General features: G+C 59.8%; 1 protein-coding gene across 2 annotated transcripts in view; it reads right to left on the reverse strand.

Moving 5' to 3' along the window:
• PLEKHG5 (pleckstrin homology and RhoGEF domain containing G5) overlaps positions 1-16,484 on the reverse strand; it is a 50,568-nt gene extending 34,084 nt beyond the window's left edge. For both annotated transcript variants that reach the window (XM_062190352.1, XM_062190353.1), the window contains exon 1: positions 16,349-16,484. The gene's annotated coding sequence lies outside the window, so the exon portion shown is untranslated. The remainder of the gene's footprint in view (positions 1-16,348) is intronic.
• Positions 16,485-17,582: the final 1,098 nt, after the last annotated feature.

Raw genomic sequence — 17,582 nt, forward strand, 5'->3', positions numbered from 1 at the left:
CTGAGTGGTTAGATGTCCTGGGCAAAGGGACCAGAGGGGTGACTGAGAGGCAGAGAGTAACAGGGGTGCCCTGGAGGCCTGGCTACCACCAACTGCAGACAGCCCTGCCTGGGAGGAGCAGACTGACTGGGGGCTGGGACCAGGGTACAGTTCCCGCAGGCCTCCACGGCTGTGCCCATGACTGGCTAAGTGACCTCTGCTGTCATCGCTCAAGTAGGCAGGAATCTGCCAGTTGAGGCAGCCCCAGCAGACAGGACTCCCCCAGCCTACCCCAGCCCACTCTTGGTCTCCAGAATGGTGCCTGCCCAAGCGGGGCAGGGAGCTCTGCCCCTGCCCTGGCTGCCTCCCCCTGCGCCGGCCGCCTGCCTGCCCAGGGCTCCGCGTCCTGCCCGGCTCCCCAGGCAAGGGCAGCGGAGACGCCTCCTGCACACACATCTGAAGGTGCCCAGAGCCCTGGGACCCAGGTGGACGCTGCACCTGTCCCTCCCTCCAAGCAGCCACATCCTGGCTCTTCCCCTGCAGATGTCTCTGTGGCTGATGCCCCGGCATCCACTCTCCCTGCCAGGAGCCGCGTTCCTCTCACTCTCCCTTCTCGGAGCCCAGCCCCGTGTGGTCTGGCGGCCTCCTCCTGCCTCCCATGGTGGACCCAAGTCCTAATCACCTCCAAGCCCTTGGGCCGTCAGGATGGACTCAGGGGAGAGCCCAGGCCTCCCTGAGGAAGCTCCCTCCCTCTGGGTTTGTGGCCTGGGAAGGCCAGAGCCCAGCCGGCCGAGGGTGAGGCTAACAGAGAAGAAACCCAACCATGGAGCTCACGGTGCTGGGGGCGCTCGGCCAGGCTCTGCCTGGTTTCTGCAGGCCCCACCCGGTTTCCCCCTCCTGCTAAGGCATCCTGACGAGTCAGGCGCACAGCCCGAGGCAGGCCCACTGCGGATCGGCTGAACCACGTGACACACGGGCACCATCACAGCCGCTCCGCTGGGCCCTGCCTCCTGCCCCGCACTGTTGCAGGTGCGCAGGGTGTCACAGCCCCAGGAGGCATCTCCACCTCTGGGACCACACAGCCTTCCCAGGAAGGCCAGGTGGGCCTCTAAAGGCAGGCAGTGGCTCAGCGTCCCCGTGACCGCGCCCTGTCTCGGGGGGACTCAGTCTCTCGCCGCCGGGAGGAACAACCCAAGTGCAGGAACCTCGAACAAGAACATTCTAGAAGGGTTGCACCACACGGCTCTGAGGCAGCCCTGTGGCCTGATCTGAGAGGTGGGTGGAGAGCAGAGTGAGAGCGAGAGCCCAGGCCTGAAGCCCGGGGCCGGGCCGCTGCTGCCCCTGCGGCCTCAGACCCTCAGGCCCTCACGCTTGGCCCCTCCCCCCCAACCCCGAGCAGTGGCGCCCAGAAGGGGCTCTGGACCCCACACTGCCGGGGGGCCTGACCCGCTGAGGCATCTGCATGGCAGCAGGCTGTACACAGGCCCACGGCCCGGGCGAGGGGCGGCCTCGCGGGGTCCTCCTGGGAGGTGGGCCCACACCTACCCGCGAGGTCCTCCATCATGTCCAGGGTGGAGCTCCAGGAGAAGCGCTCCACGGCCCCCAGCTCCAGCTCGGCCAGGTCGCCCGGCAGGGCCTCCAGCTCGTAGGCGCCCCGCTTCCTCCAGTACAGAAACATGCTGTGGCCCGGGAGGCCTTCCGGGCAGCCCCAGTGCGTGCAGGGGCGCGGAGGGGCTGTGGGGACCACTGGGGCTGGCCTCAGGCCGGCAAGCGCGGCCCTCCCCGGGGGAGGGGAGCATGCTGGGAGCGGCTGGGGGCCTTGGCGCTGACCAATGGCCAGGGCCCCGGCCCCACACAAAGCGCCTTTCTTCCCCTCCTACAGACATTTTACAAATTTCGCCTTCCCGGCCCCCCGGAGCCCCCACCGAGGAGCTGGGCCGGCCGTCTGGGGACTGCAGAGGCCCGGAAAAGAGTACGATTGTTTCGTGGGCGCTTTGCTGGGATGAATTTTCAGAGGAGAAAAATGTGCTGCCCCAGGAACAATCCCAGCTCCCCACCCCTGACCTCTGACCCCAGCCCCCAGCCCCAGTGGGGGCCCTCAGGAGTTCCCAATGAGGGGGGAAGCACCTTGGGGGTTGTCACGGGAGGCTCCCCATGGGGGTTTCCAGCTCCCCCGGGCTCCTTCCCCAGGGAGCTCAGCATGTGTCCCCCAGTTCCCCTGAGCCAAGACCCCAAGGAGGCCACTGGGGGTCAGAGGCCGGGAGCAGCTGGCCCGTCCTTCCTCCGTCTGCCAGTGAGGTCCTGCTCCGCCCTCTGGGGTCTCACCGAGGTCTCCCCCTTCCTGGGCTGGTCACCCTCTGCCAGGTGGGCTGAGGGCCTCTGGCACCATCAGGGAGACTCACAGCCCCTGCGCCGTGGACACAGGGCAGGGGCAGACGCCTGGGGGCGCAGAGAACGAAAGGCCAGCGACACAGAAGCGGGCGGTCACGGGCCAATCACCCCAGAGCCGTGTAGACTGCACATTTCTCAGGCCCAAAAGTAACAGGGAAGGGCCGGCGCTGTGGCGTAGCGGGTAAAGCCACTGCCTGCCGTGCCGGCATCCCATATGGGTGCTGGTTCGAGTCCTGGCTGCTCCACTTCCGATCCAGCTCTCTGCTATGGCCTGGGAAAGCAGTAGAAGATGGCCCAAGTCCTTGGGCCCCTGCACCCGGGTGGGAGAACTGGAAGAAGCTCCTGGCTCCTGGCTTTGGATCAGCCCAGCTCTGGCTATTGCGGCCATCTGGGGATGAACCAGTGGATGGAAGACCTCTCTCTCTCTCTCTCTCTCTGCCTCTGTAACTCCTCCTTTCAAAAAAAAAAAAACTAGCGTAAAGCCTCCCACGGAGGGCCCTCAGCCGCCATGCCTAGGCGCCCCTGTCCAATCACCGTGGCATTCCCCAGGGAGTGGGTGTTGTCCCCACAGCTTGGATCAGGAAGCTGAGGCTCCGCTAATAACGAGCAGCTCCTGGGTTTGAACCCGGGACTGTCTGGCTGCACTGCCAACTCAGGGGCCTGGACAGCTGCCCGCGGGAGGAAGCCAGGAGGTCAGAGGGCAGCGGGGTGGCCTCCTGGGAAATCCAGGGTTGGATGGGGTGAGGGGCACCTTGCCCTGGGCCTCCCAGCCAGGCTCTGCCGTGCCGCATGGCCTCCCCTGTCTGAGCCTTCCCAGCCTGCCAGGCCTGGGGGAGCTGGCCTGGGTGGGGCAGAGGCAGGGCAGAGCCAGCCCACACCAGGCCAGATGCCTGGCAACAGACACCACATGGCTCCGGCAAAGGGAGTTGGCAGGAGAAGGCTCTGCCTTCCTGGGAGGGCAGGGCCGAGGGGTCATCCCAGGGCTGGGGTGGGGGTGGGCTGAGCCAGGCAGCCTGCATGCCCCACGCTGAGTGTTAAGGTGCCAAGAGGAGTTGCAGTAATTTGAACCATATGTCGGTTGCCCCCTCCCTTGGACCCTGAGCACGGGCACCCACATGGCCTGGCTCCTGTTCATGTGGCAGGGGGCCCAGTGTGGAGGTGTCAGACTGAGGTTTGGGGAATGAGACAGCGCGCACCCCAGCAGCGGCCAGGGCTGAAAATCGGGGAGCCACTTGGAGCCATCGCCCGGCCCGGGGCCCCTTTTGTGTGGACCTGGAGGGAGCCACACCTGTTTGAGGTTTCACAAAGCTCAGTAGCGGGGGTTTCCTCCCACCCTCAGCTCTGAGACAAGCACCCGAGCACCAGGCACCCACCTGAGGGCGTCCCCCCCACCCCTGCCCCAGGAGGCCCACCTGCAGCCTCCATGTGCCCCGCCCTCCCCCGCCCCACAGCAGCCTCATCCCCTGTGTCCTCTCTGTCCCCAAAGGAGCCGGGCTCCCACCTCCCTGCCTCAGGTGTGGTGGTCCTGCTGCCGGGTGGGCCTCCGCCATCTCCCGGGGAGGGGCTCCCACACAGGAGGCAGCAGGGGACACTCTAAGGCAGGTGGACACACCTGGGGCATTCCCTGGGGCCCGGGGGAGTCTGGAAACAGGCAGCTTACAGACATGGGGGCAGCAGGCTGGGCGAGGCTCATCTGTCCGGCCTTCCCCTGTCCCCAGCCCCCACCCCTCGCAGGCTGATGACAGGTTCACTTCCCAAGACCAGACGCCACGCTGGGCACCCCTCACCCCGTGCCCACGAGGCAGCTGCTGTCGGCCCACAGCACAGATGGGGACGCTGAGGCCGGGCAGCTCGCCATGGCCGCACAGAGCTAGGAAGAGGCGGAGCCGGGGCTGAAGCCCCGAGCCGTGCTCTCGCCGCTGGGCTGCACTGCCTGCCACGTTCCTGGCCCGGCCCTCTCACCCATCCTGGAGCGCCCCTTGCAGGCAGCTACAGATGGGGAGGTAGAAGCCAGGGAGAGGCAGCCTGAGCCGGAAGCCCCCTGCCCCCCAGCCCTCCAGCCCCCAGCCTGGCCTACCTCCAGGGACCTGTTCCCCAGGACCCTCTCAGGCTCTGGACAGGAAGACTCGGCCTGTGCCCTCCATTCGAGCTGCCTGCTTGGGGCTGGGAGCCGTGGTCCTGGGCAGGGGGACTCCGAGGTTTGTCTCTTGCCCCCTCCTCTGGGCTCCAGGGAGGAGCCAGGGCCAGGGCAGGCCAGAGCAGGAGCCCAGGAGCTGCTTCATCCAGAGCCTGGCATGGCCTTGGATCTGGGGAAGGGTCCAGCCCTCTGCCAACCACAGCTGTGCCCTTGAGAACAGAAGCGCCTCGTGAGGGCCGGGTGGGGGCCCCTGCAAGGTCCCGCTGAGTAAGGGGCCGAAAGAGGAAGAGGAGCAGGTGGCGGGAGCGGCCCTGACCCCTGTGCCGGCTGCCTCCCAGCAGCTTCCTGCCTGAGCCCACAGTCCGGGGGAGGGGGTGTCCCTGGGTCCCCTTGATGTCCTGTCTCCCTGCAGTTGTCCTGGACGACCCTTTCCCACAGGGCTGGGCCCCCAGGCTCACTGAGGGCAGCTCCCCACAGCATGGGAGTTGGTTCAGAGTTCCACCTCCACCTCACAGTCAGCATCGACATTTTTTTGTTTTAAGTTTGTTTTTATTTAGAGGAAAGGCAGAGCGGCAGGGGGAGAGAGAGAGAATCTCCCCTCCACTGGTTCACTCTCAAATGCCCACAGTGACCAGGGCTGGGCCAGGCTAAAGCCAGGAAGCAGGAACTCCATCCAGGTCTCCCAGGTGGGTAGCAGGGACCCAAGTACTTGAGCCATCGCCTGCTGTCTCCCAGGCGCATTAGCGGGAAGCTGGATGGGAAGCAGTAGTGGGACTGGATCCCAGGCACCTGATACAGGATGTGGGGGCCCCAAGCGGTAGCTTAACCCCTGTGCCCCAGACTCAAGACTTCTTGAAGCCTGATTCCACATCTGTAGAATGGGTCGAGGGCAGAGCCCTCAGCCCAGGGACTGAAGACCGGGAGGTGCCTGCATCCCACTCAGCAGCCCCTCTCGCTCCTCCCCGGGGTGGGCCCCAGGGGCAGGTGACACATCCTCTCCTCCCTTTCCCAGCAAAGGGCTGTCTGGACCCCAGGGCAGCCGGGGAGAGCCAGCCGTGTGAGCGTCTGGAGCGGCCATGCCCAGTGCCAGCCACCAGCTCGTGTGCAACGCGGCCTCATCTCTGCGCGTGGCGAGAGCTCCCAGCTCGGGCTGTGAATTAAGTCCTGCCGGAGTCCTGTTATGTAATGGGGGGGGGGGGGGGACAGGCTGACAGCAGACGTTTGGGACAAGGCTGTCTGGGTCGGCCGGAGGTGAGTCCTCAGGCCCCCATGCCCCGGCCGGCCCAGACAGCCTTGTGCCATCCTCGGGGGCCTGGGACCGAGGGAGGTGAGATGGACCCGGGGGGACAGGGCAGGGACTGGGCCGGCTTCTCCTCAGCCCCTGGGGGAGGCTATAAGGTGTCCCCAGCAGGGCAGGGGTGCACGTGTGTGACCTGTCCATCACCAGGTCCTAGGCAGGGGGTGGGGCGGCTCTGCAGGCTGGGAGCCTGGGGACTCTTGGCTTCTATGTGTGTGATGTGCGCACCCCCACCCAGCCCCGCCCTGTTGCTTCCTGGAAGCAGGGGTTGCTGCTGGACCGGAGACCCTGTCTCAGCCCCTCCCCTGGTCTGGCCGGGCACTGGTATGGGTCAAGTCCCACCACGTGCCAGGCCTTTGAGGTGGCACAGTCCTGTCATCTGCCAAAGGATCTGTGACAGCTTTCTGATGACCCTACCTGCAGAGGAGAAGGCCAAGGCTGAGAGCCTGAGGCACCTGTCCTGGGCAGCTCGGGGGTGGGGGCTGCCACCAGAGGCTCCCTCCCCGACCAAATTCCACGTGCCCCGGGGAGGCATCCTAGGCCCGGGCAACAGCTCCTCCTCCTCCTCCTCCTGAGCTCAGGGGCCGAGGGAGGCATGGGGAAGGGGCTCCTGCCCACCTCGGGCTCTCGGAGCCTGGAGGCTTGGACAAACCTCCCTCACCTTGAGCCCACTGGCCTGGGCCTCTCAGCCCCGGGGGCTGCCCAGAGGCGGTGTGGTGGGAGGTTCAGCATCTGACCCAACAGCACCGCCCACCTTCCCAGCCTCCACAGCCTGGCGACAGGAGTGGCCTGGGGCAGACTGGCCAGGCTCCAGCTGCCCACGCCATTCTAGGCTCTGCCTCCACATGGTCTCTCAGCTCCATCAGCTCCTCCTGCCCTGCCCTGGGCCAGGCTCGGGCCAGCACCACCCTTCCTGGACCCCTGCCTCCCTGTCTTCCCCTGCGCGTCAGCCTCGAACCAGCCAGGCCAGCTGAGTTAAAACGCCAGCTCCCCCTCCTGCTGGCTGGGGCACCTCGGCAAGTTGATTACCCTCCGGAGGCCTCAGTCTGCTCATCTGGGCAGTGGGTTACTCTGGGTGTGACTCACAGGGGGCTGCAGGGATCACATGCCTGAATCCGGAAGAGAGAGCTTCATACTCAGGGCTCCAGGGACACAGCTAACAGCCACAGCGAGGACAGAACCACACTGGAAAATGTCGCTGCTTTGATTAAAAACCTGGGGGCGGGCATTGTGGCTCGGCAGTGAGGCTGCGGCTTGGGACTCCCTATTAGGGTGCCCGAGTTTTACTCTGGCTCCTCCCCCTCCAATCCAGCTTCCTGCCAATGTGCAGCGGGCGACGGCTCAAGTACTTGGGTCCCTGCTACCCACGTGGGATGGAGTTCCAGGCTCCCTGGCCCAGCCCTGGCTGTTGCAGGCATCAGGGGAGTGAACCAGCAGGTGGAAGATCTGTCCCTCTGCCTTTCAAATAAAATGAAAATAAACATTTTTTAAAAAAGAAAATGAATTTTTAAAAACTTCAAGTCTTGCTCCCCTCCATCTGCAGGGCACAGCCACTAAGACCCCCAGGCCCCACGCTGTCTGCTGGTGGAGCCGAGGGCTCCTCCTAACAGGTGCTGGGCAGCCCGCTGGTCCCGTCTGTCTGTCCGTCTGTCTGTCTGGCTCAGGATCTTGGGCCCTCACTTGCTCCATCTGGACAAGGAGCTTCCTGCTTCCTTCTCCCCCAGATGCCCCCAGCCTGACCCCCAGCAGGTATTGGGGACAATGCCTCGCTCAATTCACAGGCTAGGTGCCGCTGGGCTCTGCCTCATGCCTGGGGGGAAAGATGGCAGGCTCCTAGCCCCCAAGGAGGACCCTAGCCTGGGGTCGGGTCTGGTCCTTTCCTCTGGAGCTGAGACCCAGGCTAAGACACGGTGGCTGCCGACTGCCCCAGGCACCCTGACTTCTCAGCCTGGGCTGGACAGAAGAGCAGGTATGGGCCTCTGGCCCCCTGGGGCTGCCCAGGACTGAGGCAGGACAGCCACACGCCAGGCTCGCGGCCAGCTGCAGCCACAACACGCTGTCAAACCTGGCCAGACAGACGGAGAGGCTGGGCGCTCTGGAGAGCCAAGTCTGGCTGGGGAACAAAGGCTTCTGGGCCAGGCTCCCAACCGCAGGCGGACTGGGCTCCAGGACAGCTGGGAGTCCAAGCATCTCCCGAGCGCTGGACATCGGTCCTGTCGGTTGGAAACTACTGCTGCTGGCCCTGGACACACCAAGCAGAGCCCCAGACTGCCTCCAACAGCCTCTTCCTCCTGTTGGCCCAGAGACCCCAGACCCCTCCTCCCCCAGCCCAGGACTCAGGCCCCGCCTCCAGAGGCAGTTTCCAGGCAGGGCTGTGGCTTAGAGCTGCGTGGCTGCTGGTCCCTGAGCGTCCCTCTCTGGGTCCTGTTGGTCTCATCTCACGGGATGTAAAGGTGGTGGGGCCGGCGAGGTGGCGCAGCACGTTAACCACTATTGGCGACACCGGCACACCATACTAGAGTACCAGTTCAGTGCTGGCTGCTCTGTCCCCTGTGCAGAGACCCAGATGAAGCTCCTGACCTCGGCCTGGCCCAGCCCTGGCCAAGGTGGCCATTTGGGGAGGAACCAGTGGATGGAAAATCTCTGTCTCTCTGTCTCCCTCTGTCTGTAATTCTGTCTTTCAAATGAATGAATGAATGAATGAACATTCATTCATTCATACAAAACCAGAGTCGGTCACCCTTGTGAAGGAACCGCCAGAGGCCAGTGTGGCTGGGCAGGGTAAGGAAGGGGGGGAGAAGTCAGAGGGGATGGGCAACAGCGCTATAAGGGTCTACGAGGACCGGATTATTTTTTAAGTTTTTTTAAAAATATATATTTATTTATTTGAAAGAGTGAGAGAGTATGAGTGAAATCTCTTTCATTCTCACTCTCCCTCAAGGGCTACAGGGCACAGGTCTGGGCCAGGCTGAAGCCAGGAGCCAGGAACTCCATCCAGGTCTCCCACGTGGGTGGCCGGGGCCCAAACGTTGAGGCCATCCTCCGCGGCCCTCCCAAGCACGTTAGCAGGAAGCTGGATTGGAAGCAGAGCCAGGGTGTGAACCAGTGCTCCCACATGGGATGCCGGCATCGCCAAGGGGTAGCTTATGCACTGGTCCTGGGTCTCTGGCTTTTCTTCTCACTGAACCTTACGAGATTTTTAACAGAGAGAGGAGGCGGACCTGACTAGGATTTAAAAAGGCAACTGTCTGGGCCGGCGCTGTGGCATAGTGGGCTGAGTGTCCGCCTGTGGAGCCAGCGTCCCACGTGGGCACAGGTTTGAGTCCCAGCTGTTCCTCTTCCAATCCAGCTCTCTGCTGTGGCCTGGGAAGGCAGTAGAAGATGGCCCAAGTCCTTGGGCCCCTGCACCCACATGGGAGACCCGGAAGAAGTTCCTGGCTCCTGGCTCCTGGCTCCTGGCTCCTGGCTCCTGGCTTTGGATCAGTTCAGCTCTGGTGGTTGCGACCATTTGAGGAGTGAACCAGGGGATGGAAGACCTTTCTCTGCCTCTCCTCTCTCTGTCTGTAACTCTACCTCTCAAATAAATAAATGAATCTTGGGAAAAAAAATAGAAGAAAGGCAGAGTTACAGAGAGAAGAAGGAGAGAGATCGTCTACTGGTTCAAGTGGCCTGCAACAACGGCTGGGCCGAGCCGGGCCGAAGCCAGGAGCCAGGAGCCAGGAGCTTCATCCAGGTCTCCCCTGTGGCTGCAGGGGCCCAAGCACTTGTCGCAGGTGGTGGCTGGTGAACCTGCGTCACAACGCTGGCCCCACAAGGACCCTCTGACCCAGCTGTGGCTCTCGCTATGAGCCTAACAAACTTTAATTTATTATGCCGTGAAAATCACAACAGAAACAGACAACAAGCTGCGTGCTCTGCTTCCCACAACAGTGGAACAGGAAACTCACACCAACCTTCCCGTTTGGGACAAACAAGAAAAGACTGGATGAAAATAAAATTGTCACATCTTAAAAACATCCAACTGGCCGGCGCCGCGGCTCACTTGGCTAATCCTCCGCCTGCGGCGCCGGCACCCCGGGTTCTAGCCCCAGTTGGGGCACCAGATTCTGTCCCAGTTGCTCCTCTTCCAGGCCAGCTCTCTGCTGTGGCCCGGGAAGGCAGTGGAGGATGGCCCAGGTCCTTGGGCCCTGCACCCCATGGGAGACCAGGAGGAAGCACCTGGCTCCTGGCTTCGGATCGGCGCAGCGTGCCAGCTGTAGCAGCCATTTAGGGGGTGAACCAACAGAAAAAGGAAGACCTTTCTCTCTAACTCTGCCTGTCAAAAAAAAAATAATAATAATCCCACTAGCCTTAAGGAGGTGACCAGGATTCATCTCTGCCTTCAAGGTATTTATGTGTCCTGAAGAAAGAGTTGGGAAAGAGCTTGGCTCCCACACAATTTATGGGGCTCGGGGAACAAAGCCCAAGGCAGAGCGAACCACAAGACTTGCATTTGGGTTAATGTCAGTCCAGACTGGGCGTGGCTCCAGACATACGGCAAAGCACATGACAGCCCTCTCATCCCACGCATCCCACACTCTGCCTGCAAATAATTTTGAAAATACAAAACCCAAACTAAGTCAGAAACAATGGGCGTGGAGCAGGTAAGACTCGTAGCTAAAAACTAAGAACTACGGACCCAGGAAAACCTGAGATACTGAAAGTCTTGGCGCGTGGAACAGCGTCCCCTGTGACCTCTGCAACAACCCTGGGTGGGCGACAACACAACTGTCTCTGCTTGTTTTTTTTGTTTTTTTGTTTTTTTTAAGATTTATTTATTTATTTATTGGAAAGGCAGAGATACACAGAGGCAGAGGCAGAGAGAGAGAGAGGTCTTCCATCTACTGGTTCACTCCCCAGCTGGCCACAACAGCTGGAGCTGGGCTGATCCAAAGCCAGGAGCCAAGAGCTTCTTCTGGATCTCCCATGCAGATGCAGGGCCCAAGGACTTGGGTCATCTTCTACTGCTTTCCCAGGCCACAGCAGAGAGCTGGATTAGAACGGGAGTAGCCAGGACTTGAACTAGCAACCGTATGGGGTGCCAGCACTGCAGGAAGTGGCTTTACCTACTACGCCACAGCACTGGCCCCCGTCTCCACTTTTTGCTATTTTTCTAAAGACTTATTTTGGGGCCAACATTGTAATGGAGCGGGTAAGGCCATTGCCTGCGACACCAGCATCCCAGGATATATGGGTGCCATTTCCAGTCCCGGCTGCTCCACTTTCAACCCAGCTCCCTGCCAATGTGTTTGGGAAGGCAGCAGAAGATGGCCCAAGTGCTCGGGCTCCTGCTACTCACAGGGGAGACCCGGAAGAAGCACCTGGTTCCTGGCTTGGTCTGGCCCAGCTCCGGCTGTTGTGGCCATTTAGGGGTGAACCAGCAGATGAAGATCTTTCTCTGTCTTTCCCTCTCTCTCTGTGTAACTCTACCTTTCAAATAAATAAATACATTTTTTTTATTTGACAGGTAGTGTTATAGATAGTGAGAAAGAGAGACAGAGAGAAAGGTCTTCCTTCTGTTGGTTCACTCCCCAAATGGCCGCTACGGCCAGCACAACATGCTGGTCCAAAGCCAGGAGCCAGGTGCTTCTTCCTGGTCTCCCATGTGGGTGCAGGGCCCAAGGACCTGGGCCATCCTCCACTGCCTTCCCAGGCCACAACAGAGAGCTGGGCTGGAAGAGGAGCAACCGGGACTAGAACCCGGCGCCCATATGGGATGCCGGTGCCACAAGGCGGAGGATTAACCAAGTGAGCCACAGCGCCAGCACAAATAAATACATCTTTAAAATTATTTTTATTTATTTGAAAGGCAGAGTTACAGAGACAGAGAAGAAAGAGAGAAATTTTCCATCAGCTGGTTTATCCCCCAAACAACAGCAAGAGCCTGGGCTGGGCCGGACCAAGCCAGAAGCCAGGAGCTTCATCCGGGTCTCCCATGTGGGGCAGGGGCCCAAGCACTCAGGCCGTCTTCCACTGCTTTCCCAAGCCCATTAGCAGGAAGCTGGTTCAGAAGTGGAGCACCCGGGACTCCAACAGGCACCCACATGGGATACACTCATTGTAGGTGGCCACCACACTGGCCTCCATGATCTCGACTTGAAAGATAATGAAATTGGGGCAGGTGCTTACCTGGTGGCTAAAATGCCCACATCCCATATTGGGGTGCCTGCATCCAAGTCCAGTCTCCACTCCCAATTCCAGCTTCCTGCTAATGTGTACCCTGGGAGGTAGCAATGATGGCCCCAGCACATAAGCTCAGGTTCCAGTCCCAGCTGCTCTACTTCCAGTCCAGTTCCCTAATGCACCTGGGAAAGCAGAAGATGGCCCAAGTCCCTGGGCCCCTCCACACTCACAGGAGACCCAGAGGGAGATCCAGGCTCCTGGCTTTGGTCTTGCCCAGCTCCAGTTGTAGCAAGTTTGGGAATGAACCAGCGGATAGAAGATCTATCTCTCTCCCTGTCTCTCCCTCTGTATCTTTGCCTTTCAAATAAATGATATATTATAGATCTACCTATCTATCTGTCTAATATATAATATAGCAAGAATGGTCCTCCTGAGTCACAGGGCTCGTGGCAGGGGAGCAGTCAGTCACACAGGCCCGTCGTCTCTGCAACCCGGGCCATTAAAGTAAACCGTCTGAGAGGGTCCTCAGCGGTGGGCAAACTGACAAGAGAGAGAATTCTGTGCGGTGCACACCCTCCGCCCTCGGAGTTCCAGGGCCGTGATGGCAGACCGCGCAGCTGCCCCTGCAGCCGTGCCAAGAGCCACAGCATTCTGCCCGTGGGAGTGGACGGAGAAGAGAAATGCCTGGGAGTCCTGTTGGGGGACACCTGTGTAGCCACCCCCTCACAGGCCAGGCACAAACTCCAAGAATGCAAGACCAGACAGAGAGAGCACCTACAGGGCCAACATACCCCGTGGATGGCCGAGTGAGCCACTGCCTGGAAGACAGTCTAGAAATTTCTACTAGAATGCAAGGTGCTCACTTCCCTCCCCCCAGCTTACTCTGCCGACGCTCGGGCACACGAGTGCAGGTGTACAGGTCTAGGGTGTCCACAACGGCATCACAGAGGACCGGATTAAAACTGGATTAAAAGTTAAGTTGCGGGGACCGGCGCTGTGGCACAACGGGTTAAGCTACCGTCTGTGGCACCAGCATCCCATGGGGATGCCAGTTCGAGACCTGGCCGCCCCACTTCTGATCCAGCTCCCTGCTGGTGTGCCGCGGAAAGCAGAGGGAGATGGCCCAGGTGGTTGGGCCCCTGCATCCATGTGGAAGACTCAGAGGGGGCTCCTGGCTCCTGGCTTTGGCCTGGCCCCACCCTGGTCATTGTGGCCATTTGGGAAGCGAACCTGTGGATGGAAGATCTCTCTCCTCTGTCTCTCCCTCTCTCACTGTAACTCTTTTAGATAAATAAATCTTTTTTAAAAATTAAGCTGCATCCAAGTATATTAAGAAGTCATGAAAAAGAACAGGGGCTAGCATTGTGGAGCCATGCTTCAGACACCAGCATCCCATATCCCAGTGTTGGTCTGAGACCCAGCTGCTCTGCTTCTAATCTAGTTCCTGCTAACGTGCCTAAGAGGGCAGTGGAAAATGGCCCAAATACGTGGGTCCCTCTCTCCCATGACTCAGGTGGAATTCCTGGCTACTGGCTTCAGTCTGGCTTAGCCCTGGCTGTTACGGCCACTTTGGGAGTCAAATCAGCAGATGGAATATCCTTCTGTCTCTCCCTCTCTCTGTCTCTCTGCATTTCAAGTAATTTTTTTAAAAAGATTTATTTGAAACTCAGAGTAAGAGAGGGAGGGAGAGACAGAAAGAGAGATCTTCCATCTCTTAGTTCACTCCCCAAATGGCCTCAAGGGCCAGGGCGGAGCCAGGCTGAAGCCAAGAGCCTGGGGCTTTTTCTGGGTCTCCCATGTGGGTGCAGGGGCCCAAGCACTTGGGCCATCCTCTGCTGCTTTCCCAGGAGCATTAGCAAGGAGCTGGATCAGAAGTAGAGCAGCTGGGATTCAAACCAGCGCCCATATGGGAAGCCAGCACCAGTGTCACAGGTGGCAGCTCAACATGGTTTGGCCCCTCAAATAATTAAAAAAAAAAAAAAAAAAAAAAAAAGGATGGGTGGTGGGGAGCCAGTGCTGTGGCATAGCAAGTAAAGCTGCTGCCTACAGTGCCGGCATCCCATGTGGGTGCTGGTTCAGGTCCCAGCTACTCCACTTTTGATCCAGCTCTCTGCTGTGGCCTGGGAAAGCAGCGGAAGATGGCCCAAGTGCTTGGGCCCCTGCACCCACGTGGGAGACCTGGAGGAAGCTCCTGGCTCAGGATTGGCCCCACTCTTGCCTTTGCAGCCATTTGGGGGAGCGAACCAGAGGATGGAAGATCTGTTTCTCTCTCTCTCTCTCTCTCTGTAACGCTAACCTTCAATAACTTTTTTTTTTTTGACAGGCAGAGTGGACAGTGAGAGACAGAGAGAAAGGTCTTCCTTTTCCATTGGTTCACCCCCCAGTGGCCGCTGCAGCCAGCGCACCATGCTGATCCAAAGCCAGGAGCCAGGTGCTTCTCCTGGTCTCCCATGTGGGTGCAGGGCCCAAGCACTTGGGCCATCCTCCACTGCACTCCCTGGCCACAGCAGAGAGCTGGACTGGAAGAGGAGCAACCGGGACAGAATCCGGTGCCCTGACCGGGACTAGAACTCGGGGTGCCGGCGCCGCAGGCAGAGGATTAGCCTAGTGAGCTGCGGCGCCGGCCCTCAATAACTTTCAAACAAATAATTTCTTTAGAAAAAATCAGGACAAAAGTATGCACGTGTGGGTTCATATTTATATGCTCATTTAAAGGGCTTAAAGACACAATGAAGCACACACAGAAACAGAACAGGTGGCCATTCTCTGTGTGATTTGGGGGACAATTCCAAAGGCCTGTAAGCCCAGACATCACCCACGCCGGGATGTGCTCGATCTTCAGTGAAATGACAGATGGATCTTGAACTAACAGGTCGTCAGTCACTAGGAGCCCATATATATTTTTTTAATTTTATTTATTTATTTATTCATTTTATTTGAGAGGCAGCAAGATGGAGATAGCAAGACAGGCAGAAAATGTTCCCGTCTTTCAGTTGACTCCCTGAATTCCCACAACAGTCAGGGCTGTGCCAGGCCAGGACTCCATCCAGGCCTCCCCCGTGGGTGGCAGGGCCCCAGCTGCCTGGGCCACCCCCACTGCTCTCACAGGAAGGTGGGACCGAGTGTGGGAGTCCAGCGCGGCATGGGGCGCCGTCACCTCCAGGCAGCTTGTATGCCAGCAGCACGGGGCTGCCAGCGCGGATGGCAGAGCCTCAGGGACATTCCCCGAGGACCCCAGCAGAGCCAGACTGGCCGGGGAGCTCAAGGCAGGTCAGGGCGGCAGGTCAGGCTCCCTGGGCAGGGCCAGGCCTGGGATGAGGGCCCCATGTGGCACTGGAGGAATTCTGTGACTCACTGTCTGCTTCCTAAATCTGCCCCAGGCCAGTCGTGGGGGCAGGGCAGGCAGAGGTTGGGAGGGGCACAGGCAGAGGGGTCAGCAGCTGCTAGCCCTGGCCACTGGGCTGGGCCTGGGGTGGCTCCGGGGCCAGGGTCCAACCGGGGGGTGAGGAACGCTAGAGGACTCCACACTGTCCCTTGCCCCTGCTCCTGCAATGCCCCGTGGCACACTTCAGAAGTGTACTTAGGGGCAGCGTCTGGTGTCGGAGGGACTCCAGTTGGGATTCTGCACCCTGCATCAGACTGCCTGGGTTCAAGTCCCGGGAAACTTGACTTCTGATCCAGCTCCCTGCTGATGGCCTGGGAAGGCGGCAGAGGATGGCCCAAGTGCCTGGGCCCCCGCCTCACAAGTGGGAGACCAGGATGGAGCTCCTGGCTCCTGGCTCTGGCCTGGTCCAGCCCTGGCTGTTGTGGCCATTTCGGGAGTGGACCAGGGGATCTGCGACTGCTCTCTGAAACTCAGCCTTTCAAATAAGTACAATAATCTTGAAAACTTTTGTTAAGGTACACTTAGAGATATTCACGTGTGGAGGGATTTCCTGGCCTTCAGCTACAAAGCAGGGCTGGGAAGGTGGTCCAGACCACTCTGCAGTGGGGACACAGGGTCCTCGGCACCCTCCACGTTGTGGGAGAATCTAGGTAGACGTCCAACCCCCACTTCCCTCTGCAGCAGCCTCGGAACAAGATCCTGCTCTCTGGGAAGCGCACGGCTAAGCAAAGGCCCCTCATCCCCCTGCTCAGCAGACATGAGCTACGCCTGCAAACCGGAGCCGATGCCCAGAGCCTGCTGGGCTGGGGAGCCCTTGACCTCCGTTCTCGTAACTCATCAGCTCACCAAGTAACAAGGATCAAGTGTGCCCAGACTTGCTGCACAGTTCTTAAAGGTTCTAGACTAATTCAGCAAGGGTGGGGTCTGCGTGGCAAAGCCCTCTGCTCCCTGCACGCTTCCCACCCTCCTTTCCAGGCAAAGGATGAGGAAAACTTACCGCTTCCCACACGAAAGCTGAGCCAGCCGCGAGTTGGAGACCCGTATTTTGTCAGGGGCTGATGGCAGCCTGCCTGGCCCTCCGGCTGCGTGCTGACGGCGCAGGCACGACCGATCTGCCCCGCAGGTCCCCGTGCCTCTGTTCAGGCCGAAGCCCCTCCCAGAATCAGATCCAGCCTTAACTTCTCCGGTTGAATTCGTCTGCACCGAAAACCAGCCAGTCTGCTTCCTCTCGACACTGGTCCCCGGGGCCTGTTTATTTTAATGTACGGACTTCGGGGCTGCGGCTTTCAACGCGTTTCCTTGTTTTTTCTTCTCCCTCGGATTTTCCATTCCCAAGTACCTACTCGCTCTTTGGCACGGGCTTCTTGTGCCTTCCCTCCTTTTCTGGAAAGCAGCGCACAGAGACCTCTGCCTGTGCCATCCCAGCAGCGCCGCAGCCTCTCTACCGAAAGGAACCCGCGGCTAGGAGGAGGGCCTGCAAGTCTGGGGGCTCCCCCTGCCACCCGGAGTCACAACCCGGAGACGGAGTGAGTTCCAAACATTAGCAAAACCCAAGCTACAGTCTGCGAAGGCACTGTGGCAACAGGGCCAGTTGCCATGGCAACCCTGGGCTTCCCGGGGCCAGCCCCGGCTGCCCGCTCAGCTGTATTTGCCGAATCCCTGCATTGCTTACTCAGCTTTGGGCTTGCCCAGATCGGACCTGCCACCCCTGGCCCGTGAGCACCCCTGCGGCCGCGCCCCTAGCACGCCCTTCTCCTGGCAAAGCCTTAGAAATATTTAGCTCGGCAAGGCCTTTCAGAAGAGGCGCTGCATGTCAGGCGGCTCCCCCCTCGCGGCACAGATGGCCCCGTATTTATCTTAGCCACTGTGCAGGCCAGGCTTGTCAGCCGGCTCCTCTCTGCCAGCCCCAGGGAAGACGGCAGATCTGAGGCCTGCCTGCTGAGCCAGGGACTGGCACAGGCTGGGGCGGGGGAGCTGATGCATTTTCTCTTTCATGTGAACTCCAGGATCAAAATCACACGTTTCCTTCTTTCACTCTCAAGTCCAGAAGGGGTACTGCATCCTCTCTCCACTGACACAGGGTCTCAGAAAAAACCAACTCCCGTAGCACTTTCTACTGAAACAAGGAGAGCAGGCATTCCTGTGTCCCCAGCTCTGGTGCCCAGATTTTTTTTTTTTTTTTTTTTAAATATTTATTCTGTATTTGAAAGGCAGAGCTACCGAGAGGCAGA

Source organism: Lepus europaeus, chromosome 5 (assembly GCF_033115175.1).
Source record: "Lepus europaeus isolate LE1 chromosome 5, mLepTim1.pri, whole genome shotgun sequence".
In the NCBI taxonomy this organism is placed as follows: domain Eukaryota; kingdom Metazoa; phylum Chordata; class Mammalia; order Lagomorpha; family Leporidae; genus Lepus; species Lepus europaeus.